Here is a 27,231-nt window from a genome sequence, read left to right on the forward strand (position 1 = left end):
AGAAAATAGCTATGCAAAAGCTCTGGACTACAACAAAGCAGCAGAAACTCCCTGGAGCCCAAAAACCAAAAATTGCCACCTAGAGAAGCATAGAAAGCATCTTACCTATGCCATGCCATTCCATCCTCTGGAGCTGCTCAGTGCCCGAAGGGATTCCCTCAGAGGGTTTCTACTCCACTAGCAAAACAACGAAACAAAACAACACTAGGAGGACTTCAGCAATCCTCATCACTACCACAGACGTCTGTAACCTTTGCTACTGAGGATCCCACCATCCTCAGGGTCAGTCTCCACCAAGACTGATCACAGTTGATGCATTGCCTGCTGTCCTGGTGGTGAGACTTGCCTCTGTCTGTGCCTCGCTCTCCAAGACGGGGCACCACAACGCTCACCATCTAGCAGTTCTGAACTGCCACTGCACTGTGCCCCACACACCAAGTGCTAAGCTCGATTTGCCATCAACGGGGCCATGCTGTTAGCATGCTGCACTCAGCCCTCTTTGGTGGCTAACTGGAGGTTTGATCTGACATCAGCAGGGCAGTGTTGCTGTACTGTGCTCTGCCCCCTAGGCTCTGAGAGTTTTGGCCAACCATCCCCAGGGCTTTGCTGTTTCTGCTCTGAGCCCTGTCCCTGGGTCCTACATCAAAAAGACAAGAGATAACAAGTGTTGGTGAGGATGTGGAGAAAAGCAAACCCTTGTGCACTGTTGCTAGGGATTTTAAATTGGTGCAATCACTATGAAAAACTGTATGAAGCTTCTTCAAAAAATTAAAAATAGAACTACCATATGATCCAGGAATCTCATTTCTGGGTATATATTTAAAAGAAATAAAATCAGTATCTCAGAGATAAATACACTCCTTTGTTGATTGCAGCATTATTTAAAATAGCCAAGATATGGAAAAAATCTAAGCATCGACTGATGGATGAATGAATAAAGAAAATGTGATATATATATTTATACATACATTTATATGTATATTTGTTGTTGTTCTGGTATTTTTTTTCTTATTGAGTCCATTTGCTAAAAAACACAAAATATTTTTAATATATCTTAGAAAATTAGCAAAAATTAAGACATTTGAGCACATTACATTGTATAATATTTAGATAAGCATTTATGACAATTATAAATATTTTTCCCTCTCAACATAGCATATCACAAAAATACATTATTTTTTTTATGTGTAATTACTACAAATTATAACCCTATTAAGGAAAAGGCCTGAATATGAAAAGCAATCGCACACTCCTGAAATTTTCTGTAAGTAACTACAAAAGTAAAACCAAGGGGTCTGTCCACATTTTGACAGTTGAACCTTTTTAAATATTAGGAGGAATTCAGTTAGTAACAAATATATATATTGAAACATCATTCAGGCAAAAAAAAAAAGGTAGAAAATCGTGCTATTCGTGAAAACACAGGGGAACTTGGAGGGCATTATGCTACTTAAAATAATTTGCCAGATAAAGACAAATACTATATGGTATCACTTATTTGTGTAACCTACAAAGAAAACCTAACACAAAACAAAACAAAAAAATCACAGAAACAGTAAAGTAGTGGCTGCCAGGAGTTGGGGGATGGGGGAAATATAGAGGTATAGGTCAAAGGTTACAAATTTTCAGTTATAAACTGAATAAGTTCTGAGGAGCTAATATAGAGCATGGTGACAATGGTTAATAATATGGTATGCATACTTGAAATTTTGAGAGTAGATCCTAAATGTTCTCACTACACACACATACTTAAGTCTCTGAGATAATAGATGTGTTAATTAACTTGATTGTGGTAATTATTGAACATTGTATATGCATATTACATCTTCACACTGCATACTTTAAATATGTACAATTTTATTCTCAATTATTCCTCAATAAAGATGGATAAGACATAAAAAATGTTTATAATACAATGCAAGTCATGTGGAAACTAAATTATAAAGGCTAAATTTTGTTTTTTGCACTACTATTAGAAATAGCTTACCATAGTGTTTGAAATATTTATAAACCAGACTAGATTACACCAAATGAGAATTTTCTATTATTATTTCTATTATTATTTCAATTATATTCTAATTATTTTTTTCACCTTAAGCAGTAACAGTGTTAATAAATATAAAGAGAAAACATGGATGGATGTTAGATTATGGAAGTCAAAGTTAATTAAGAATATCACATTTTACAAAATGAATAAAGACTTGTCAACTAAATTCTTCCTTTTTTGTATTTAGAAGCATTTATATTTCATAGTCATGTATCTTTAAAGGAAACAAACATGTTTATCTTGTAATTAACACTATTATTTTTTCTGAATTATGTGTATTACATATTTAAATATTTACATATATAAATGTATCTAAAGTATATTTATTCTTTTTTTACTTTCTATATCATGTTTTGTACACATAACCATAATACAATTTCAAGGTAACATTTTCTGTATTAGTGAAAATAATGCTAGCTGTTATAACACTATAAGAGATCAATGACCATATCAATGATTAAAAACAACACAAAGAATGCCCTGCACAGTGGAGTCAGACAACTATATGCTCTGTTAGCAGATGTTTTGATCCTCAATGTTTGTGCTGCATATAAATAAATTTGTTCTGAATCTTTTAATCTTATTGATACATTTTTACAAATGTGTTTCCAAGGAATAAAATATTACTCTTGCTTTTTTGGAAATGTAAAACAAAACAGAGTTTATCTCTTACTCACATCACCACTCAGTTGAGAGCAAGTGAGTGGCTATACTTAGCTGGTTGTTTCAGGGATCAAGGTGCTTTCAACATATGAATTTGAATCTCTGAGTTTTCTCCATGCCATAGGAAGATAGGAAAAGGAAAACTGTCATCCAATACATTTACCATTTTGATTAAAACAAAGTAAATTGATAAAAATCAATGGTAAATTTTTAGTTGAGAATTAAATACTTGAATACACAAGATAAATTAGAATATATATATATATGTGTGTGTGTGTGTATATATATATATATATTTGTAGCTTAATCTTATGATCTTTATTTTCTTTGACAAGTAGATAGCAAAGACATCTGTTAGAGTTATGGATATGTATGATTATCAAAATTTGAAGAAAGGGGAAAAGATTAAAATGTTTTGTGGTGAGATAGATGGGCAGTCCCAAGGGCTGGCTTGTGAATGATGATAATACATTTTAGGAGGCTCATATGACCTCGTGTGTGAAATTACCTAGCCCTGCTCAGCTGCTGGGAGAAGGGCATGCTGCATTATGATAGTCTAGGTTATCGAAGGTTGTTGTTTTGCTTGATAAGCTCAATAAGAACAACAGAGGAACAAGAAAGTTTAGAATATTTGCAAGAATGTCCTTGAAATCATGGACCATGGAACCCAAGCTGGATAATAATAAAGTGAGATAAAGAGGTAGATGGAGAAAAATTTATAGAGGTCTCAGTTCCTGACCAAGAGTTTTTGACCAAGCAGATGCATAATAAATGAGACTGTGATCAGAGCTGGGAATCACTTATTATTAGTGATATGTAGAGATAGAATACTTGTATTGTAGGTAATGACAAGGTCAAAACTGAAATTGTGGAAGTGGGTTGCTGAATGAGAGTCTGGAAGGTCACTGGACATAAAAATATTAAAAATCCTCAAACTGAGAATTTGGTTCTTTTCTGGATTGTCTGTGTGGACATCTACACTCAGGGTGATACCAATGGCATCTGGAGGTGGACAAAGTGATTGTGAACTGGGTGCCAAAGTGTTCAAGAGTGAAAGAGAATGAGAAATAAAGAATATTTAAAGAGAAAAAGTAGTCTCAAAGGAGAGAATACCAACCTCCACCTCTGGATCTTTAGCTAAGAGTGAAGCAGATAATAAATGATTGTCCAAGAAAATTTTGGGGTAGAGAGTCTTATATGTTCTGCAGAGAGACAGAATCTGAGTTCGGTTAATGCAGTTATTACTGAAAGCTAATAAAGTTAACAGTACAGAGAATTCTGCAGTTATGATGCTCCACATTGGAGGAGAAAGGAAGCTAAAGGCTGAGACAGTGACAATAATGTATAACACATTACAGTAAAAAAAAAATTGATGTTATGGAACTCTTGGCAGAATGAGGTGGTATCTTGTACATTGACAGATGGAAACAAAAATGACAGGCATGGAAACTGTGGATTTTATCTCAGTCTTGTTCTTGACTTGGGTGAGTATTTTACCTCTCCATAAAACATGTGGTTCAATCTGCTGGGTGATTCTGGCTCAGAAGATGAAAGTGTATGTCTGCTCAGTTTTGATAATTGCTCTTTCAGAACATTTACTCCCCTAGGCTGTTCAGCCTATATATGATTATGTCTACATATATATTTTTCTATACCCCTAATTTGATATGAGTATCTAAAATTGGAAATATATAATATATAAAATTTTGTTAAAATGGCGCAAATTTCATCTTGGTTTCAGTTGAGGTCCCAGAGGCCAAGGACAATAGAACAGTGTGATGATACATCAATGTCTTAAAGAGGTGATTGAAAACATTTGAAGAACATCCTAAGATTTTAAGATTTTAGAACATTCTAACAGATTTTAAATCTGGATCATTCAGCAATAATCCACTGCAAATTTTTAGGGGTCTTGGTTTCAACAGAGGCTTCAAAGGACAAGAATAATAAAATCTTTCAAAATATCTCTTCATACCAAAGAAATGAGAGACCACATATTTATGACACATCTACAAATTTCAAAACTGGATCAAAAGTAATAATTAATCACTCACTTTGAGGTGTTCTGGTTCTGCTAAGTCCCCAGAAGTAAAAAATATTATATCAGGTCAAATGCCCCCATATACTAAAGAGATGTTAGACCACATATGCAGGACATATTAGGAGATTTTAAAACTAGAGCAGCCAGTAAAAATTCACCACCAACTTCAAAGATATGGAGTAAATATTTGAAGAAAGTTGTTTGTATGTTATGTGTTTCCATTACCTAGGATCTTCTGAAGGTAGGCGAAACCACTCTTCAAAGATGTGACACTTGGGGTTGGGGCTTAATGTGGCAGACCAGAGTAAGTGCTGCCCTAAAGCAGCCTTCAATTATACCTGGGTTAGGGAAAATACTATCTACAAAATGTATCTACAAAAGAGAGCCCACCAGGGGGTATATTTCTAAACATCGCTTTCCAGGAGAATTGGCTGCAGGAGTAAAAAGCCTTTAACCAAGAGAATAGCTGTGAATGGACAGTCAGAATACCAGGGGCATAAGAGGTTTCATAATTGTGAGCAATGACCCCAGGAGGATAATAGTGAACATACACACACACACAGAGTATACTTCTGAAATAAAATTAAATGAGGCCTACACCTTGGGCAGGGAAATGGTGGCTGTACGAGGCTCTATGTTTAAATAGGGGGAAGGGAGTACAGAAAGCATTGCACGTCGCTTCCTTTTTCTGAACACAATTAAATTTTAAGTTTAAAATTTCAATGATTAATGATCTCCCAAAATGCCTGACAAAAGATCAACCTTCTTTCAAGTTAGAAAAATTTGAAGGATTCTCTAAGCAAAGTTGTTCAAAACTTAAACATCTTTTGGAGATGTGCCAGTTTTACATAGATTCCACATTTGATACATCATCTTTCCTAATATGGAATCTTTAGGGTGTTTTTTTTTTTCCTTGATCATACATTATATTTTTTAAATTAAAGTTAATTGCTTAGGGTAGATTTCTAGACATGGAATGAATACAATGTCCTAAACTAACTCCTGTTTGCAAGTTGATTTCCAGAAATACTAATTTCCATTTCTAACAACCATCAATGCTGATGATGCATTACCACATTTTAGAAATTTATGTTTGAAAGGTATAAAGATACACCTCCATCACTTTTCTCTTTCATTTTTTCTATGATTAGTAAACCTGAATATATCATAATATCTGTAGACATTTGTATATATTGTTCTGTATTTTTACTAATAACTTATTAGTAAAATAATTTGTGCTTGATTTTGGTTTTATATTTTTTAACATTTTATTACTCATTTATAAACCTTCTATATCCAAAATATGTGAGCTCAGTATTTATCACACCTATTTTTACAACTCATTTTGTCTTTTAACATTTTCATGTATAATTATGTAAAAGGTTTAATTTTTACACAAATATATGGTTTCCTTTAGTATTAGAAACACATTGCATATTCAGGGATCAAGCTAATATTTTATCATCCTAAAACAATAAATATTGGAATGAAACTGACATTCAATAAAAAATGAAATACCTACTTAGAAAAATGTAAGAAGCAGTGAGTCTACAAAATAAATTTAAATCCCCTAGTTCCAAACAGAGAAAGAATGCACATTTAAAATGTGTAAACAATTTTGAGTAAAAGGATTTGAAAGTTCACTGGTTGTGAAGTAAGACACTTGGGCCATGCTGTTTTATGATCTAAGCAAGAAGGCCTTGATTCTTGGACCAGGGCCATAGAGATCCCCAGACAAAAGTAGGCCTGCACTTAAATTCTAGATTTTCTATGTCATTAGCTAGATTCTGAATAGCAAAGTCTCTTATACCTCTGGGTCTTAGTTCCCTCACTTGAAGAATAAAGGGGTTTAAATTGGGCTATCCTTTGGTTGGCTTTGTCCTTTTTAGTGAACTAAGATTCCTTAAAAAACACAGAGAAAATAAAATTTTAACATAATGAGCACATAATAATTAATTTTTCACCTGAAAGGAGTTTATATACTTTAATAAAGCATTGAGAAGACCTTTATCCTCCATAATTTTCCCGTTATGTAAAAACATGGATTTTTATAAATCCACAGAATGAAACACTGTATATATGTGTATCAGCAAGGATAGCCATTAAATTTCAGCTTTGCCGTTTCATATGTACTTTCTGAATATGGCATTTCTTGCAATAGGAATTATCTCTGGTTTATCCAGTTTCCATGTATCAATCCATACCATACTTTTGTGCGCTTCCTACCATTTTCCCCTTTCCGTTCATCTCCTTTTATGGAATGTTTCCCATGATTTGCTTATTAAACCTTCATCCTTATTTTCCATGAATGTGGAGGGTGAGTTTCACTTTTGCTTAAGATAACTCAGCTAACATTGCAAAATAGTAATATATTATTGTACTTTTTTGTTGAATTGGAGACATGTCTTTGTGCTTTTGCACTGGGCCCTTGGAAGCATTTGTGTAACAGATGGGGCACCTGGGTGGCTCAGTCATTAAGCGTCTGCCTTCGGCCCAGGTCATGATCCCAGGGTCCTGGGATCGAGCCCCGCATCGGGCTCCCTGCTAGGCAGGAGGCCTGGTTCTCCCTCTCCCACTTCCCCTGCTTGTGTTCCCTCTCTCGCTGTGTCTTTCTCTGTCAAATAAATAAATAAAATCTTTAAAAAAAAAAAAAAGCTAGGAAACATTTGTGTAACAGAAAAAGAGTTCAATATTAATAATCAGCAATATATATTAAATAAGTTTTTTTTTTTTTTTTTTTTCTGAGAGAAAGAGAGACATTGTGAATGGGGAGGAGTGCAGGGGAGGGGCAGAGAGAGAGGGAGAGAGAGAATCCAAAGCAGGCTCCAAGCCAAGTGTAGGGACCCAGATGCGGGGCTCCATCTCCTGACCCTGAGATCATGACCTGAGCGGAAACTAAGAGCTGGATGTTTAACTGAATGAGCCACCCAGGCACCCCTCAAATAAGGTGTCTTCAAATAAAACACATGTAAATATACTGCTGATAAGGCATACAAATTAATCTGTAAATTAAAATAATACCATTGTCTCTGCTAGATTTTATTCTTAGCCTGACCTTGTTCTTACTATACATTATTTATGGCGTGACCCTAGCTCCAGAACCTCTTGAAGTTGTCACTCAATATACCCCACATGATTCTAAATCTATTTTTTTAATTGTGAATTCCATGTGTATAGCATGTTTTTTATATATTCAACTCCTCTCTAATTGCCTGATCGGTGTATAATGCCATTTTTTCTTCAACTATTTTATGTACATTTGTTATGTCTACAGAATTATATTGTAAAAATTGTAGGTGGGAATATATCTTAAACTTTCCTGTATTCCACAATAATGGTAATAAATTTGTAGATGCTGAATAAATATCAGTTACTATTTAAATTACTAGAGAAAGTTAATAATCATATATATGCTCTTTAGATATTCAAATTATATCTAACCCTTTCAAATTGCCACACCCTATGCAACATATATATGTATTTTACATATATAAAATATATAAATATAAAATATATGTACATATATAATATAAAATATTTGAATGTCTATATCCTATCATGCATTTGTTAGTTTAAATGCATATTATATATATACATATATATGCACATATATATGATCTATTCTTACTTTTTTTGTAATTATAAGTATATATGTCATGAATTTTGATAAAAATACTTTCTAAGACTGCATTAATATTGGAGTTTATAAACCATGTAATTTTTAACTTCTCACATCAAAATCAACTGGGTTTGATGATGTAAAATATGTATTGTTCAGATCTATTTAGTAGCTAAAATAATTAACATATAAACCTCTTTCTTCACCCTTTTTCCCATATTGTATTTGTTCTCTTTTTGTTAGGTCACAGCATGGTGCTTCTTATCTTTGTATTCAAGTGGCAGATTCCTGCTAAGAAAGAGTGTCACTACCTACGCACAGGCTTGATAGAAAGTTATGATTTTGTAGTGTATAAAAGCATGAAAGCATTTTTCATCAGTTTAGATTTTACTTCTCTCATCTGATTTCACTTCAGAAGAAATAGGTAGTAAAATGGGAAAAGCAGTGACTCAAATAAACCTAACTCACAATTATTCTGTACATTTTTTTTCTTAGTGGAATCCAGGCCTTATTTATATTTATCCCATGCCCCCAGCTATATAATTTTGTCTTTCATAGTCACTCTGTATCTTTAATCAAGAATTTCAACTAGAGTACTTTTTTTATAATAAAAATCACTTGTTTCTTGGCATGCTTGTTTAGGAGCCTAAGATATCTTCCCCCCCCCCTTCATCATTGTCTAGCAAGTTGCATTATCTGTTCTTCACAAATGCCTGGCATATGTAAGAAACATATGGCAGAGTTTTATAATTATGTCAAGAATGGGCAATGCAAATTTTCTTAGAAGGACAGTTCTGTCTTGGGCTAGCTAAGATATTACACACAGATTCTTATGTAACTTTTTCTGATCAGGAAATAGTAACCCTATTTTTAAGTGCCAACAGCATTTGTTATATTAGTTAGTTATTCATTTCTATCTCTTTCCTAAAGAAACAAACACATTATAGATATCTATAAGTATTTGCCTTTAATAAATGGTGACTTTATAGCTTTAAAGTGTTTTATTTTAAATTTTATATGAGCTAAAAAAAATATATGAGCTGAGCTAAAAATTAGATATTTCTATATTGTCTAAAACAATTATTTTCACAGTATAACTAAAACTACAATAATATTTCCCATCAAAAGAACTATGTCCCAGTCCATGAATAAATGTCTACATTGGTAATGTAATGCTGCTCTTTAATAAACAGATTTATATAAGGAAATTTATTTCTCTCCTAAATAAGTTAGTTGTTATTTCACATTACAGAAATAGAAATTATGGATATAAGAGGTTAAGAATGAAACCATGGTCATGAGGCAGTACTGCATATCATGATTATTTAAGAAGTTTGTGATTTTTTTTTAGGTTATAAAAAAATAGAATAAATAATTTAAAAAATAATTGAAAGAAATGGTTGGTCATATAAAATTACTCTTCAAGGTCAGTTTTTATGTTATTTATTTATTTTTTTGGGGTCAGTCTATTTAACCAATTTTTTTTTCATGCATGTTGACTGATTCAGGAATTATAAGGCAGTGGATGGAATTGTATATGTATATGTGATATATATATACACACACACACAAGCATTAATAAGTGCAAGTGCTGCTTGACTAATGCACAGGTTGTGATTAGGAAATAAGCAAGAGCCCCATGATGTCTTCTTTGCTTTGGGTCCAATGAAGAGAGTAACAGACAATTGCTTCTAGATTGTGATCATCTTTAAGTAGTTAAATTTGGAAAAAGAGAATGTACCAGGCAATAATTGCTATGGGTTCTTCCTCTGCCATGTGCACTTGTGCCTGCATCTTCATTGCCCCACATCCAGATGGAGCATGCTTAGCTCATGCTACCCGAGTATAGTCAGTCATTCTTCTGGATTCTCCTCCCTTCTGACTGTCAAAAGAACTTCCTTTTTTGTAGATTTGTTTACCTCCTGATGCTTCAAATTTGTCCTTCATATGGGTGTCTTTCCCTCAGTGTTTATACATCTCCAATATTAAAACCAATAATCAAGCTACAAGTGATCAAACTTTCATTTAGCTCTTCTCTCAATCTCCATTTTTTTTCTTGTATGCTGATCCACATGTCCCTCATACTCAACAAAGCTATACATACTTATCAAAATTTTTAAAAAGGAAGTTCTCCTCTTATATTTTATATTTTGATTAATTATAGCATCATTTGTCAAGCCAGAGAACTAAGGATTTTCCTACTTTCCTCATGAGTCATTTCAATAGCCAATCCATGGTTATTTGTTTATGATGTAATCTAAACTCAAATATCTTGTATACTTTCTTGTTTTTACTACCCTAAAGTGCACTGTCCCTGAATTATTTACTTTCCCATATGAAATTTGAAAGTTCAGAGAAAGATCGGAATTTAACCTCTGAGAACAGAAAAGATAATTGACTAAAGCTGAAAGTCGGAAACATGCAGCAGTATAACTTTTCCCCACAGAATATCTTCGTACCTCCATGGCCAGAAAAAATTTGCCAACTGAGATATGCTATCATGTGGCATTATGTATTCTTAAAAATCAGTACACTATACAAAATCACAGAATAAAAAACACAGGGCTTGTGGATAAATGAAAATTATAATACGCCAGAACTGTAACAATGATGCATAAAGAAGAATGAGGAGGAGGAGAAAACAGTAGTGCAGGTTTATATATATCATATGTTAAAAAAAATACATAAATGCTACAATAAATATGCTACTTTACCTTGGAAAATATCTGAAGTCTGCTTGTAGAGGTGGACATTGAGATGGCTACACCTTATGAATTATTGTGAAATGATGGAGCATTATATAAAACTGAATGGACAGTTATAAGCCAGACCTGGAAAGGTATATCTCATAACATTCATGTTGAATCCAGTAGTAGGCAGATGTTTGTGGTGTGTGCATAGGTGTGTTTTATGTATTTCTACATGGCTTGGTCTGGTTGAGAGAGTTTTTTCTGTTCACTTAGTGTTTTTTTTTGTTTTTGTTTTTGTTTAGATTTTGTTTTTTCCAGACAAAATTGTGTATAGCTATTTTGGACAGAGAGGAGAATGAGTCAAAATTGATAACATTTTTAAGATTCTCAGAGTTAAAAGAAATGAGGAAAGATAAATATTGGTGAAGCAAGATATGAGTCTCAGAAGATGGTAGTTTTTTTTTTTTTCAATAGAAAGAAAATAAAAAAAATGACAATAGTGCCATCTCCCATGATGTGCATGGGTTATTTTACAATTTGCATTTGAACAAGTGTAATGGGATCCGTGACCTTAAGACAAAGCCACATTTACTTAGGCAAGAAGATGCAAACATCTGATTAAAAGTGAAAGGGTCAGGACTATGGTTTCTGGTTTTGCATGTAAGGAGCTTGAAAGTTTCCACTCTACCCTAACAGAAGGTAAATAGGCTGAATAGACTGAAAAACCAGCAACTTTTCTTGGATCTATAAGAGAGAGGAGAATGCAGGGCAAATCACTCACCTCAAGACTAGAGAGGCAGAAGGCAATTAGAGGGAGATGTGGCTTACCAGAGCAGGGACTCATGAGCAGAAGTTGATGGGGGAAGCAGTGCTGGGATAGGAAATCCTCAACTGGTGAATTACTAGAGGATCGGTATTGAGAACTCTGAGAGTTAAAATCTCTAGGGGGATTCAGTCATAGGGGGACCCTCATAATATTGTATGATTTATCTCTAGGAGCTCACAGCAAGTATCAGGGGAAAATCTCCTCAAGTTTCTAGTAAAGGACAGGGAAAAGGAACCATATTGAAGTATGCCAAAGCATTCTGTTCTTAACAAGCCCTGACCTCTTGAGAGACTAGTTAGCCACAGCTTAACATTCAGGGATATTAGCAGAGCCTAAGTGATCTCAGGAAGGGAAATACCCAACTCCAGCCCACTGTAGCAATCCATTTCCCAAATAAGTAGAGAGAAAAAATACTAGGAAACTTTTGTGAAGGTAACAGTCCAGAGACATAAGCTCACTAAAAGACATAGGCCTAATCATAGGACTATAGAATGCTTCCTCTACCTGCACACATTAACACCACATTACTAAAAGCCTATTAATAGCAGTTCCTTCTACCTGGTACATCATGTTCTGCTATCAAGAAAAAATTATAAGGCATACTAAAAGGCAAAAAAATACAGTTTAAAACAACTATAATTAATATGCTAAGGGCTCCAAAGGAGAAATCAGACAGCATGAAAGTACAGATGAGAAAATATAAGCAAAGAGATAAAAATCCTAAGAGGGAACCAAAAAAGAAATACTAGGGATAGATAAAGAATTCTTTTGTTGGATTTATTAGTAGACCGGACCTGGCTGAGGAAAGAATCTCTGAACCAAAGGATATATCAATAAAATCCTTGAAAACTGAAAAACATATAGAACAAAAACAAACAAAAATATCCAAGGACTGTGGGACAATGACAAAAGGCATAACATACACATAATGAGAATACAAGAAGGGACAGAAAGAGAAAGGAACAGAAGAAAGGTTTGAAACAATCATAACTGAGAATTTTCCCAAATTAATGTCATACACCAAACCACCAATTGAGGAACCCCAGAAAACACCAAGCAGGACAAATGACAAAGCAAATAAACTAACAAACAAAAAACTCCCAAAGCCTTATATCTAGACATATTATTTTCAAACTACAAAAAAAAAAAAAAAAAAAAATCAAAGATAAGAATAAAAATGAAAAAGGCCAGAGTAGGGGAAACACCTTAATTATAGAGGAACAAAGATAAGAATTACATCCAACTTCTTAGAAAGTATGCAAAGAAGACAGTGGAATGGAATAAAGGTTTGAGAGTGAAATTCCCTTCAGCCTAGAATCCTGTATCCTGTGAAATTATTCTTCAAAAGTGAAAAAGAAATAGAGACTTTCCCAGAAAAAAGTTGAGAGAATTTGCCACTCGTCCTACCTGACAAGAAATGCTAGAAGTTCTTTAGAGAAGGAAAATGATACAGGTCAGAAACCTGCATCTATATAAAGAAAGAAAGAGCATCAAAGCAGGAATAAACGAAAGTAAAATAAAAGTTTTTTTTTTCTTTTCCTTAACTGCTCTGACAGATAACAATTTGTTCAAAATAATAAATGCAACAGTGTATTTGATTATATATATAATAAATAATATGTATGTTTAAGTATGCTTACATATAAATGAAATGAATGACAGCAATGATTTAAAAAGATGTAGGGAAGGAATTAGGATTATTCTGTTATTATAAGATATTCACAGTACTCATGAAGTGTTAAAGTATTATTTGGAAGGGTATTTGGAATAGTTGTAAGTATAAATTGCAGGCTAGGGAAACTAAAAAGGTTAAAAAGAAATATAATTGAAATGCTAAAAAAAGAAAATGGCATCATATAAAGTGTTCAATTAAAACCACAAAAGGTAGGGGTGCCTGGGTGGTTCAGTTTGTTAAGCGACTGCCTTCGGCTCAGGTCATGATCCTGGAGTCCCTGGATCGAGTCCCGCATCGGGCTCCCTGCTCAGCGAGGAGCTTGCTTCTCCCTCTAACCCTCCCCCCTCTTGTGTACTCTCTCTCTCTCTCTCATTCTCGCTCTCTCAAATAAATAAATAAATCTTTAAAAAAAAAACACACACACAAAAAGTAGAACAAGAGTAAAAGACTAAATAGGAACAAATAACAAGGGCAACAAATAGAAAACAGTAAAAAATATGGTAGATATTAATTTCACACATCAATAATCACTTTGAAGTTTATGGTGTAAATGTACTAATTAAAAGACAGAGATTGTCAGAATGGATCAAAACACAAGACCCAGCTATAGTTGTCTACAAGAAATCCACTTTAAACATAAAGATCAAATAAGTTTAAAGGGAATAGATGGAGATAAATATGTCATACTAACACTAATCACAAGAAAGCCAGAGTAGCTGTATTAATTTCAGACAGAGCAGATGTTACTGTAAAGAAAGTTATCAGAAATAAAGAAGGGCATTACATAATGATAAAGAGGTCAGTTATTTAAGAAGACAAAGTGACTCTTTTTTTTCTTTTTCCTTTTTTTTTTATTATTAACATATGATGTATTATTTGTTTCAGGGATACAGGTCTGTGATTCATCCGTCTTACACAGTACACAGGGCTCCCCACAACACATACCCTCCTCTTGATGTATATGTGCCTAACAACAGAGTGTGAAACTACATGAAGCAAAAACAGATAGAACTCCAAAGAGAAATGGGTGCATCCACCATCATATGTGGAGACTTCAACATGCCTCTTGCAAGATATGACAGATCCAGCATGCAAAAAATCAGTGAAAACATAGTTAAACTCAACACCACCACTGATTAATAGGATATATGACATCTATAGACTATTTCATCCAACAATAGCAGAGTACACATTTTTCTCAAGCTTATAAGGAACAATTCCACCAAGAGAAACCACTTTCTGGGCCATAGCACTCACTTAACAAATTTGAAAGAATACAAGTCATATAATGTCTGCTTTCAGACCACAACGGAATTAAACTTGAAATTAATAACAATGATAACTGGAAAATCTCAAAATAAATACAGGTTTAACTACACATTTCTAACACATAAGTCAAAGAAAAAATCACAAGACAAATTTAAAATATTTTGAACTAAATGAAAATGAGAACACAACTTATGAAAATTTGTTAAATATAGTAAAAACAGTGCTTACAGGGAAATTTATAGCACTAAATGCAAATAGTGAAAAAGAAGATAGATCTAAAATCAATAATCTTTATTTCCAACTTAGGAAACTAGAAAAGGAAAGCAAAATAAATTCAAAGCAAGCAGAATTGAAGAAATAATAAGAATTAAAGCAGAAATCAATGAATTTGAAACAGGAAATCAATACAGAAAAAATTAATGAAACCAAAAGCTGGTTCTTTGAAAAGATCAATAAAATAGATAATTCTCTGTCAGAACAACTAAGAATAAAAGAAAGAAGATATAAATTACTAATTTCAGAAGTGAAAGAGGGGACATGACTAAAAATTCTATAGACATTAAAAGAATACTATGAAAAACTATGCACACAAATTTGATAACCCAGGTGAAATAGATAAATTCCTTGAAACACAATAAGCCAAAACTCACACAAGAAGAAACAGACTATCTAATAGGCCTATATCTGTTAATTTGAATCAATAACTAATAATCTAAAACAGAAAACACCAGGTCCAGATAGGCTCACTGGTGAATTTTAGCAAAGATTTAGGAAGAAAATTATACCAATCTCTACAATCTCTTTCAGAGTATAGAGATAGAGAGAATACTTCCTAACTCATTTTATGAGGCCAGCATTACTCTAATGCAAAACCCTGATAAAGACATTACAAGAAAAGAAAATTGCAGACCAATATGTCTTATGAACACAGATGAAAAAATTATGAAAATATTAACATTTGAATCCAAAAATGTGTAAAAAAAATTACACAACCTGAAAAAGTAGGGTTTATCCCAAGCATGCAAAGTTGGTTCAACATTCAAAAACCAAATAATGTAATCAATTATATCAACAGACTAAAAAAAAGAAAAATCATATGATAATATCAATAGATTCAAAAAGGCATTTGACAAAATCCAACAGCCATTCTTGGTAGAAGCTTTTCATAAACTAGGAATAGAGGAGAACTTTCTTAACTTGGTAAAAAAATCCACAAAAAAACTATAGCTAATGTCATTATTAATGGTGAAAAACTAAAGGCTTTCTCACTAAGGTCAGGAACAAAGCAAAGAGGACCCTCTCACCACTCCTTTCCAACATCACACCGGATGTTCTTACGAATGCAATAAGGCAAGAAAAATACATTTAAATGTATACAGATTAGGAAGAAAGACCTAAAACTGTCTGTTCATAGATAATATGATGCAGAAAAAAATCTGAAAAGCTGACAAAAAAATCTTCTAGAATTAATAAGTAATTATAGCAAGACTGTAGAATACATGATTAATATACAAGAGTAAATTCCCTTTCTTATGCCAATAATGAAAGTGGAGTTTGAAATTAAAAACACAATACCATTTACATCAGCATAGAAAGAAATGAAATATTTATGTACCAATCTAACAAAATACATGTAAGATCTATACGAAGAAAACTAAAACCTCTGATGAACAAAAACAATGAAATAAATGGAGAATTACTCCATGTTCATGGATAGGAAAACTCAATATTATCAGCATATCATTTTTTCCCAACTTCGTCTATAGAATCAGTGTAATCTCAATCAAAATCCCAGCAAGTTATTTTATGGATATCAACAAACTAATTCTAAAGTTTATTCAGGAAGGCAAAAGACCCAGAATAGCCAACACAATATTGAAGGAGAACAAGGTTGGAGAACTGATGCTAACTGACTTCAAGACTTACTATAAAGCTAGAGCAATTGAACAATGTGGGGCTGGTGAAAGATTAAATAGATAAATGGAATAGAATAGAGAGCCCAGAAATAGATTTCCCTAAATACAGTCAACTGAAACAAAGGTAATACAAAAGAACAAAGATAATCTCTTCAATAAATGATGCTGGGATAACTGGAATCCACATGCAAAAACATAAATCTATTCACAGACTTTACACTCTTCACAAAAATTAAGTCAAAAGGGATTACAGACTTAAATGTAAAATGCAAAACTATAAAACTCCTAGAAGATAACATATGAGAAAATCCATGGTGATGCCTTTTTAGATACAGCACCAGAGACATGATAGATGGAACAAATCACTTATAAGCTGGACTTAATTAATTTTTTTTTTAATCTGCTCTCCAAAAAATAATATCAAGAGAATGAAAGGACAAGCCACAGACTGGGAGAAAAGTATTTGCTAAAGTCACATCTGAGAAAACACTGTTATCCAAAATATACAAATAACTCATAAAACTCAAAAGAAAAAGCAAACAACTCAAATTAAAAATTGGCTAAAACCTTAACAGACATCTCACCCAAGAATATACGCACATGTTAAATAAGCATATTACAAGATGCTCCATATCAGGGAAATGTAAATTCAAAGAACAATGAAATAAAATATTTACCTATTAGAATGACCAAAATCTGTACCACGAACATGACCAAAAGCTGGTGAGGACATAGAACCACAAGAATTCTCATTTGTTGCTGGTAGGAAATGCAAAATGGTAATGGCCACTTCGGAAGACAGTTCAGTGGTTTCTCACAAAACTAAATATCTTACTATATGATGCAGCAATTGTGCTCCTTGGTATTTACACAAAGGAGTTGAAAACTATGCTCACACGAAAACCTGCACACAGATGTTTATAGCAGCTTTATTCAGAATTGCCAAACCTTGGAAATAATCCAGATGCCCTTCATTAGGTAAATGGATAAAGAAACTAGTACATCCAGACAATGGAATAGTATTCGGTGTTAAAAAAGAAATGAGCTATCAAGCCATGAAAAGACATGGAGGAAACTTAAAATGAATATTACTAAGTGAAAAAAGCCCACCCCAAAACTACATACTGTATGATTCCAACTACATGACATTTTTTAAAAGACAAACCTATAGAGAGAATAAAAACATCAGTGGTTGCCAGGGGTGAGGGAGAGATGAATATGCCCATCACAGAGAATCTTCAGGGCAGTGAAATTACTCTGTATAATATTATAATGATAGATAGATACATGTCATTACATCTTTGTCCAAACTCAGAGAATGTATAACAGCAAGAGTAAATCCTCAGGTGAGCTATGAACTTGAGGTGGGTATGATGTGTCAATGTAGGTTCATCCACAGTAAAAAGTACACCATTCTGGTGAGTGATGTCGATAATGGGGTAGGGGGAGGGCTATGCATGTGTTGGGACAGGTGACATATGAGGAAGCTATACTTTCCTCAATTTTGATGTAAACCTAAAACTACTCTAAAAAATAAAATATTTTAAAAAATGTAAAAGAATGCAGGATGTGGCTTTTAGAAGAAAGAGGATTGATTTATGGAAGGAAAAGCAAAAAGCAGTCATGAAAATGAGAATATAGGAAGAAAATAAGTAAACAGGCTTATTTCTTGAGTGATGACCCGGTTTAACAGAAATACACAGCATGGCAGGTTTATCTGTTAACAGGGATTCTGATAGAATCAAATCCCAGCTATCTCCTTCTGTAATGGGTGTGAGGACTATTTCCTGAAATCTACAGAAATCTGCTCCTGAAGGAATATTTGTGTATCTGCATTGGCACTCAGTGGAATTAGTTCTCACATCATTTTAGCAACTGTAAGTGTGTGGTTGTGTTCATGTCCACGTGAGTGTGTATTTAAGAAGCCCTGGACTAGTGTGCCTGTAAGAAATTAACCTATTCCAGCAATCAAAAAGAAAAAAAAAAAAAAAAAAAAAAAAAAATCTTGCCATTTGCAATGAAGTGAATACAACTAGAAGGTATTATGCTAAGCGAAATAAGTCAATCAGAGAAAGACAATTATCATATGATCTCACTGGTATGTGGAATTTAAGAAACAAGGCAAAGGATCATAGCGAAAGAGAGGGAAAAAATGAAACAAGACAAAACCAGAGAGGGAGACAAATCATAACAGACTCTTAATCATAGGAAACAAACTGAGCATTGCTGGAAGGGAGGAGGGTGGAGAGATGGGGTAACTGGGTGATGGACATTGGGGAGGGTATGTGTTGTAATGAACACCGGGTATTATAAAAGACTGATGAGGGACGCCTGGGTGGCTCAGTCGTTAAGCGTCTGCCTTCGGCTCAGGTCATGATCCCAGGGTCCTGGGACCGAGCCCCGCATCGGGCTCCCTGCTCCGCGGGAAGCCTGCTTCTCCCTCTCCCACTCCTTCTGCTTGTGCTCTCTCTCTCTCTCTGACAAATAAATAAAATCTTTAAAAAAAAAAAAAAAAAGACTGATGAATCACAGAACTGTACCCCTGAAACAATACATAAATGTTAATTAATTGAATTTAAATTTTAAAAAAAATCAACCTATTCCATTAGCCATGCTACCTGAACATAGTCACCATTTAATTAACGAGGAATTAGAAAATGGAATAAAACCTCCCAAATTAAAGACTCAGAAGATTGTTTGCTTATCCTCAATATTTTCTTCTTCTATCTTGATAAGAACTTGGTTAAAGTGCTTGACATTTCATGGAGTCCAAATACTGGTCCATATAGTATCAATTACTTGACTTCCTAATAATCAAGTTAGCAATTACCTGATTTCCTGATACATATTATTTGTAACTCCTGAGAGTAGTGAGTCGCATTAAAAATTGTATAACTCTAAAACCTAAAATGGTAACATAGCTAGTAGAAGTCCTTACAAAAGATTTATTGAATTAACAAATACATCTAGAAGTAAAATACTGGAACCTATTAATGATATATTTTAGCCACGTACCAGATAACATTTTCAAGTGCACAGTGTTGGAAGTCATGGTTTACCATTTCTGTCCAAGATTTGAAAGGCCAGACGCTCTGCCCTGCATAACAGAAAATACTAGAACAGAATTAATCCAGGGGGAATCTACTACATGACAACTCCCACATCTGGAAGTATATTTCAGTTAAGAATTCCTCCACAATGAACAAATGTGGAACGACCTTAATCAGTACGATATGAGAACTTAAAAAAAATTAGATGATTGCACATAAATGTAATGGGAAACTATATCCAAGGGTGTTACTACTCAAAGAAAGAACTGTGTTAAGACAATAAATGTTGGAAAGTCAGTTCACTACCCATCTCTTCTCAAGCCAGAGCCCAAGAGAAAATAAAAAGAAAAGTGTTCAAATTCAGAACACTTTCAAGAAACAGAAACACTTATGACCCTGTTCTTTGACATTTATGGTTAAAAACATAGCTAAGTGCTCTTCCCGGTCACTGATTTCCCATTACCTCTCCAAACACTTCAGTTATATTTACCTTTCCATGAGATTAGAGCTTGGTCAGTACACTCTGGAGAATACACTGAAAAATGCTTAACAACAGCTTGACTCACACGAATGGTGTTACATAAAGGCTGTACATGTAGTTCATTGACTTCTTTAAAAACTTGAACCTCTCCTTTACTATTGCTATCACAGTTAGAGAACCCAAGTCTATTTGAAAATATTTTTCTAGTGAAAGCTTTCCTAAATCCTGAAATATAATTTAAAAAGTAACAACACTAGCAATAGCATAAAGGCTTTGCATTCTTTTTTTTTTTTTTTTTTAAGATTTTATTTATTTATTTATTTGAGAGAGAGAGAGAGAAACAGCATGAGAGGGGAGAGGGTCAGAGGGAGAAGCAGGCTCCCCGCTGAGCTGGGAGCCTGATGTGGGACTCGATCCCAGGACTCTGGGATCATGACCTGAGCCGAAGGCAGTCGCTTAACCCACTGAGCCACCCAGGCGCCCAAGGCTTTGCATTCTTAAAATATGTAATTCTTTCAATTTCATATAAAAGAACTAAGAATTGAGTGACAGTATTTTTGTTTGGTTTGGTTTTGAGGGGAGGGAGGAAATCAACTGAGAGGAATATACTCAAGATTAATAACTACCTTGTATAACTGGGAATATATGTAAACCAAAAGGAATTAGGGATTATTTAAATTTCTTCATTCAAGTCTTCACTGAAGTTGTTCACTGATACTCAACCAAAGTATGAAGTTAAAATGACCACTTTATTTTAGCATTTCATGGAATACTTACTCAGAGATGATTGTCTTTTTTTAAAAAATTAAAACCTTTTGTGCAATTTTGCAACACCAGGTTAGCTATGGGTATTTTGATGTATGCTGGAGAACAGTGTTGAGTTGTAAAAATTATATTGTTAAATTATAACTGTACATTTGATCGATTTGAATGTAATTTAGATATTAGATATCTGTGCATGTCAATTAGAAATACATTAACGGAATTATGAAAATGGACTGTCCATTATGGGAGCTTTAGCAGAAGATTACAAGTTGTGACACTGTAATAAAGTAGCTCACTGTAACAGGGACTTAAACAAGAGACACATCTGCTGTTGCTTTGGATGTTAGTCCTGTCATACAAGATTCAGAGCTGAGAAAGCAGCTTCCATCTCAAGGTCCAAAGAAGTTGCAACAGTTGCAATGTCTTTCAGACAGGAAGGGAGAAAAGGCTAAGAGAGTGTATTACTTTTTTTTTTTTTTTGGAAGATTTTATTTATTTATTTGACAGAGAGAGAGACAGCGAGAGAGGGAACACAAGCAGGGGGAGTGGCAGAGGGAGAAGCAGGCTTCCCGCGGAGCAGGGAGCCCGATGCAGGGCTCGATCCCAGGACCCTGGGATCATGACCTGAGCTGAAGGCAGACGCTTAACGACTGAGCCAACCAGGCGCCCTGAGAGTGTATTACTTTTAAGAGTATGAACCAAAATGGCATTATCAGTATTATCCAAGTACCTTTGGCCAGAACTTGGTTACATGGCCACAAGTAACAAGGGTCATTAGAGAATGCAATGTCAGGCTAAAAGTCATGTGCTGAAACAGAGAGAAATGAATATTTATGGATAATCAACAGCCTCAGCCAAAGAACTACTCCCAAATTATAAGTCAAAATTCATTAACTTTTTTCCATATCCTCCCTTTATGTGTCCACTGGGTGTGGAGCCTGCTTAAGATTCTCTGTCCTTCTCCCTCTGCCCTTTCCTGCTCTCTCTCTAATAATAATAATAATAATAATAATAATAATAATAATAATTTTAAAAAATAGAAAAATAAGAAATTCTTTACCTTCTATGGCTACATCTGTGTTTTGCCCTCTGTAACTTTGCCCTTCAAATACAAATATCCTATAAATCCTTAAACCTGGATCAAATCTAGCATAGTCTTCTTCTCATACTATGTTGTTACGACATTATTCAACTTACCTTTTGTCTGCTATAAATTCAATCTCCTCAAAATCACAATTTACCAAAAATTTTGAAGCTTTTCATGACTTATTTCCTCAGCAATCCATCACAATCAAGATTCTATCTTCATAACTCCAATGAATCCTCTTTCACTAAATTTATTAAAAATCTTCACATCCCTTAGATGCCCTTAGTCTCCTAATTCTCCATAGGTCATTGTTTGCTTCCATTATGGATTCTTTTCCTTTTGTGAATCCTTTAAGCAGTAGCATTCTCTCTTTTCACATTGGACCACTGATTTTTTTTTTAAACATAGCTCTCTTAGGTACCATCACTACTTTCATTATCTGTATGACACTGATTCCTCTAAATCTCCAAATTCATCTAACTGTCCTGTTCCATACATAAGTGAACTTTTTTTTAAAGATTTTATTTATTTATTTATTTGACAGAGAGAGACACAGCGAGAGAGGGAACACAAGCAGGGGGAGTGGGAGAAGGAGAAGCAGGCTTACCGCTGAGCAGGGAGCCCGATGTGGGGCTCAATCCCAGGACCCTGGGACCATGACCTGAGCCGAAGGCAGACACTTAATGACTGAGCCACCCAGGAGCCCCAAGATCAAATACATAAGTGAACTTTGAAAAACATAAGAATTTTTTCCTGTCTTATATTCTACAAAATCATAAGTGCAGAGTTACTAAAAAGCAAATTTAGCACAAATCATTAATCCTAAATAGTCACCCAATTTTCATGGATGGCCTGATGAGGCAGATTTTTTTCCCTCCATAAATGCAAAATCAGTTCCTGGTTGCTTATCTTTAGAAGTTTACACAGTATTTACCAGGAGGATGACCTTTGTCCAGTAATGGTTACATAAAATGCTCTTGTTCATGTTACATAGCCTTAAAATAATAACAGACACTTTGTCAAGAGTCTGTGTTTGTATGGTGTGTTATAGGTGATGGTGAGGGAGGAGGTAAAGCCACTTCTTTGTTAAGTAGAAGCCAGAAGCCTTTTCTGTGAGGGAACAAGACTCCTGTTCACTGAGGGTCAAATTTAGGAAGCCTGGCTAAGATGGAACTGCATGATCCTGATGACCCTCCAGGAAAAAAGAGCCCCCCGGAATTAAATTACCTTTAAGGCAGACGTAAGTGGGATGAGTGGGAAGGCCCTGAGTAGGTAGATTATAATGGATTTTCCAGGGTTGCGAGGTAGTGATCCTAACTGATTAGTGACCCTAACCGGTTCTTTTGGGAACAGATATAGGCCAATAGAAAGGGGATATGGAAGTGAATCAAAAACTTACGAACTTAAGAACCCTGGCTAGTTTGGCATAGCACTTTCCTTGACTATATCCTTGGGAAAAGGGATGTTTCTCCCTTCCCTCAAAGGATCACTACAGTTTTGGCAACAATCACTACCATGAAGGTTATGGGAACACTGAGGACGGGGAGGATTTCTATCCACTCCAGCTGTCAAGCTTGTGGTATTCTCTGAGATTTCTGGATGTGTGATTTGATGTCTGTCATTAATTTTGCAAAGCTCTTGGCCATTATTATTTTAATATTTCTTCTGTTCCATTCTTTCTTTTTGTGGTATTCAAGTTATACATATATTACATCTTTTGTGGGTTTTTTTGTTCAAATATTCATTTTATATATTTTTTAAATAATTTATCAGTTGCGTATAACATCTTTTGATGGTATTTCACTAATGTGAATGCTTTGGTTAATTATCTTTTTTTTCTTTGCATTACAGTTTGGAAAGTTTCTATTGACTTATACTCATTGATTCTTTTCTCCATTTTGTTAGGTGTGCTCATGAACCTGTTGAAGGAATCTGTGGTTTGTCACAGGTGTTTTTGTTTATAATTCTAACATTTGCTTTTTACACATTCTAGGGTGCCCATGTGGTCTCTTGCATTACTCATCTGCTACTGCATGTGGTCCACTTTTTGCATAACCCTGAACATGTCAATCAATTATTTTAAATTCCCTGTCAAGTAACTCTAACATCTGTGTCATATCCAAGTCTGGTCCTGGCACTTGCTTATTTCTTCAGGCTATATTTTTTCTTACCTTTTGGCATGCCTCATAATTTCTGTTGTTGAAAACTGTTATATATAAGAACTGAGATAAATAGACTTTAGTGTGAGGATTTGTTATTATGGCTAGGAATTGGTTGTAGCTCTAGATGCCAGAGGCTTCCAAAAGCCTTAGAATTCTTTTTTCCTCTCCCTTTGGCTTTGGAGCTTTTCTATGTATTGCTCCTCAGAGAGAGTCTTGCTCTCTTACAGCTATGATCCACTGTCATTAATTTCATTCACATTTAAACTGGTGGCTATTTATTTATTTATTTATTTATTTATTTTTAAAGATTTATTTATTTATTTGAGAGAGCGAGAATGAGAGAGAGAGAGAGTACATGAGAGGGGGGAGGGTTAGAGGGAGAAGCAGGCTCCTCGCCGAGCAGGGAGCCCGATGCGGGACTCGATCCAGGGACTCCAGGATCATGACCTGAGCCGAAGGCAGTCGCTTAACCAACTGAGCCACCCAGGCGCCCCTGGTGGCTATTTATTTATTAAGTGGATACTTCCATTTCCTGTCACCCTTAATCAGGGATTCGGGCTATCAAAACTTCACCATTTGGGATATATCAGTCTCCATGATACAGGAAATGGAAAAATTGTAAACTGGGTATTAGATATTAAAGTTTCTTCCCACAAGTGATACACCTTACCTCTGCTCATTTCACTGTCTCCACATAGAAAAACTTTAAAGACTCTCTCATACCCTATAAAATAATGTATAATCTCTTTGTATGTTAAATAGTTAAGCAGAAAGTTTCAATAGAATATCTGACTAAAAACATATATTGTTTTCCTATGTAATATGTATATGCAGCAAAGGGCTTGGCAATTTTATTTTCTCAAATATGTCTGAATATCTATGGGACAAATGATGCAAAGTAAGAAACCAACATTTTTTATTCACCTCCACCCTCTGTTCCCACAAACCTTGGTAGATAATTTACCACAGGATGGCCTTCAGCCACTGTAACTATTATAAGACATGACCACTACCATTGTTTTATAACTTTTAAGTAACCTGCCAAAATGTATACAACATTTAGGAGGTAGAAACATAATGGGGATCCGGGATCCTCCTTTTCAAATGGCCCTGACAATGGTGTTAAAATAGGGTTGGCTGTATACTCATAAAAGTAAAATAAGTATTGTTTAGAATCTCCTTTTGTTTTCTCCATTCAGTGGGAACTAGATAAAGACTTGGTATAAGACAAACATTTTTCCTTTTCAAAACAAAATTGGCATTACAGGATATTAAAGATTGTCCAACCCATATTCCCCAGTTTATGAGACTGGGGAAAAAGCCTGGAAAAATTTAAAACCTCTCATTTTCATACCTTATCCACCTCAAGTAAGCTTCAAGCACATGCAGATGACTGCTTTGGACCAGACTTAAGGAGAAATCCTCTAAAGCAATATTTTCAAAATAGTTTAGTTTATATTTTCAGTAAATAAATTATATATGTGTATATGTATGTGGGGGGTATGTATATACACACATACGCACAGTTAAAGTTACTGACATTTAGACCCATTGTCACTAAACTTCAAATATTTTTATAATTCGATGAATCTCCGGGTATTAATATAGATATATATGTATATACACACATGCACATATATACATACACTCTGTAAATCTGGGAAACATCTTTCAAAAAAGTAATTTTTAAAACAGGGGACACATTCCAGGTTATAGCACCAGAGAACAGTGATCCAACTTCCCATTTCATATTGGAAGATATGAATAGGAACCACACTCAGTTCTAGATAATTAGTTTGTTTACACAACTAATTAGTGAAAATATATTTATTCTGCCCCATTTTAATAGTGTTTCTATGTTCCAAATAGCTGAAAGTACTTATTTAGTATTTATATCAAAAGACCTTGGAAGACCATTAATGTGAGCGAATATTTCTTTTAGTCAAAGGTAAGACATATTATATGAAAAAAAAAGAAGAAGAAGAAGATAGCAGGAGGGGAAGAATGAAGGGGGGGGAATCAGAGGGGGAGACGAACCATGAGAAACTATGGACTCTGAGAAACAAACTGAGGGTTCTAGAGGGGAGGGGGGTGGGGGGATGGGTTAGCTTGGTGATGGGTATTAAAGAGGGCACGTACTGAATGGAGCACTGCGTGTCATACAAAAACAATGAATCATGGAACAGTACATCAAAAACTAATGATGTAATGTATGGTGATTAACATAACATAAAAAAAAGGTAAGACATATAGTCAAATATTAAAATTGGGGGCAGAGGGCTCAAAGTTTTAGTTCAGATATACATTTTGAAAGGCTGATCACTTTTCAACTTGTTTCATTTTCAAAAGAATCTAAATCAAGAATATGCTAAATAAATAAACCTTAAGACACAGTATCTCTTTTTAAAATACTGCATTTAATTTGGTAGTCATATTGAAATAAATGTGAAAACTAGCAAGGATAATAAGTCAATTTGACCTAAATTTACCACATTTAATTACATGGCATAAGCAACAGAAACTATATATTAAATGAGTATAGAAGTATAATAGTAATAGTTTGGAAAGAACATATATCTAGGGAATAAGAACTCCTAAATTTTGAAAACAAAATTAAATAGGTAATAAATTCTAGAAAATTTTGAAATGAGAAAGCCATTATTTTGAAATGTCCAGTTTTAGAAGTTGATTTGTAAGTAAATTTGAGATGATTATTGACTTACATGCAGTTATAAGAAATACAGAGAGAGTGCTGTGAATTGTGTAAGACTGATGAATCACAGATCTGTACCTCTAAAACAAATAATACATTATATATTAAAAAAAAAAAAGAAGTTAGTAGGAAGGGAAAAATGATGGGGGGGAATCGGAGGGGGAGACGAACCATGAGAGACTATGGACTCTGAGAAGCAAACTGAGGGTTCTAGAGGGGAGAGGGAT

The sequence above is a fragment of the Halichoerus grypus genome, chromosome 1 (genome assembly GCF_964656455.1).
Source record: "Halichoerus grypus chromosome 1, mHalGry1.hap1.1, whole genome shotgun sequence".
NCBI lineage: Eukaryota > Metazoa > Chordata > Mammalia > Carnivora > Phocidae > Halichoerus > Halichoerus grypus.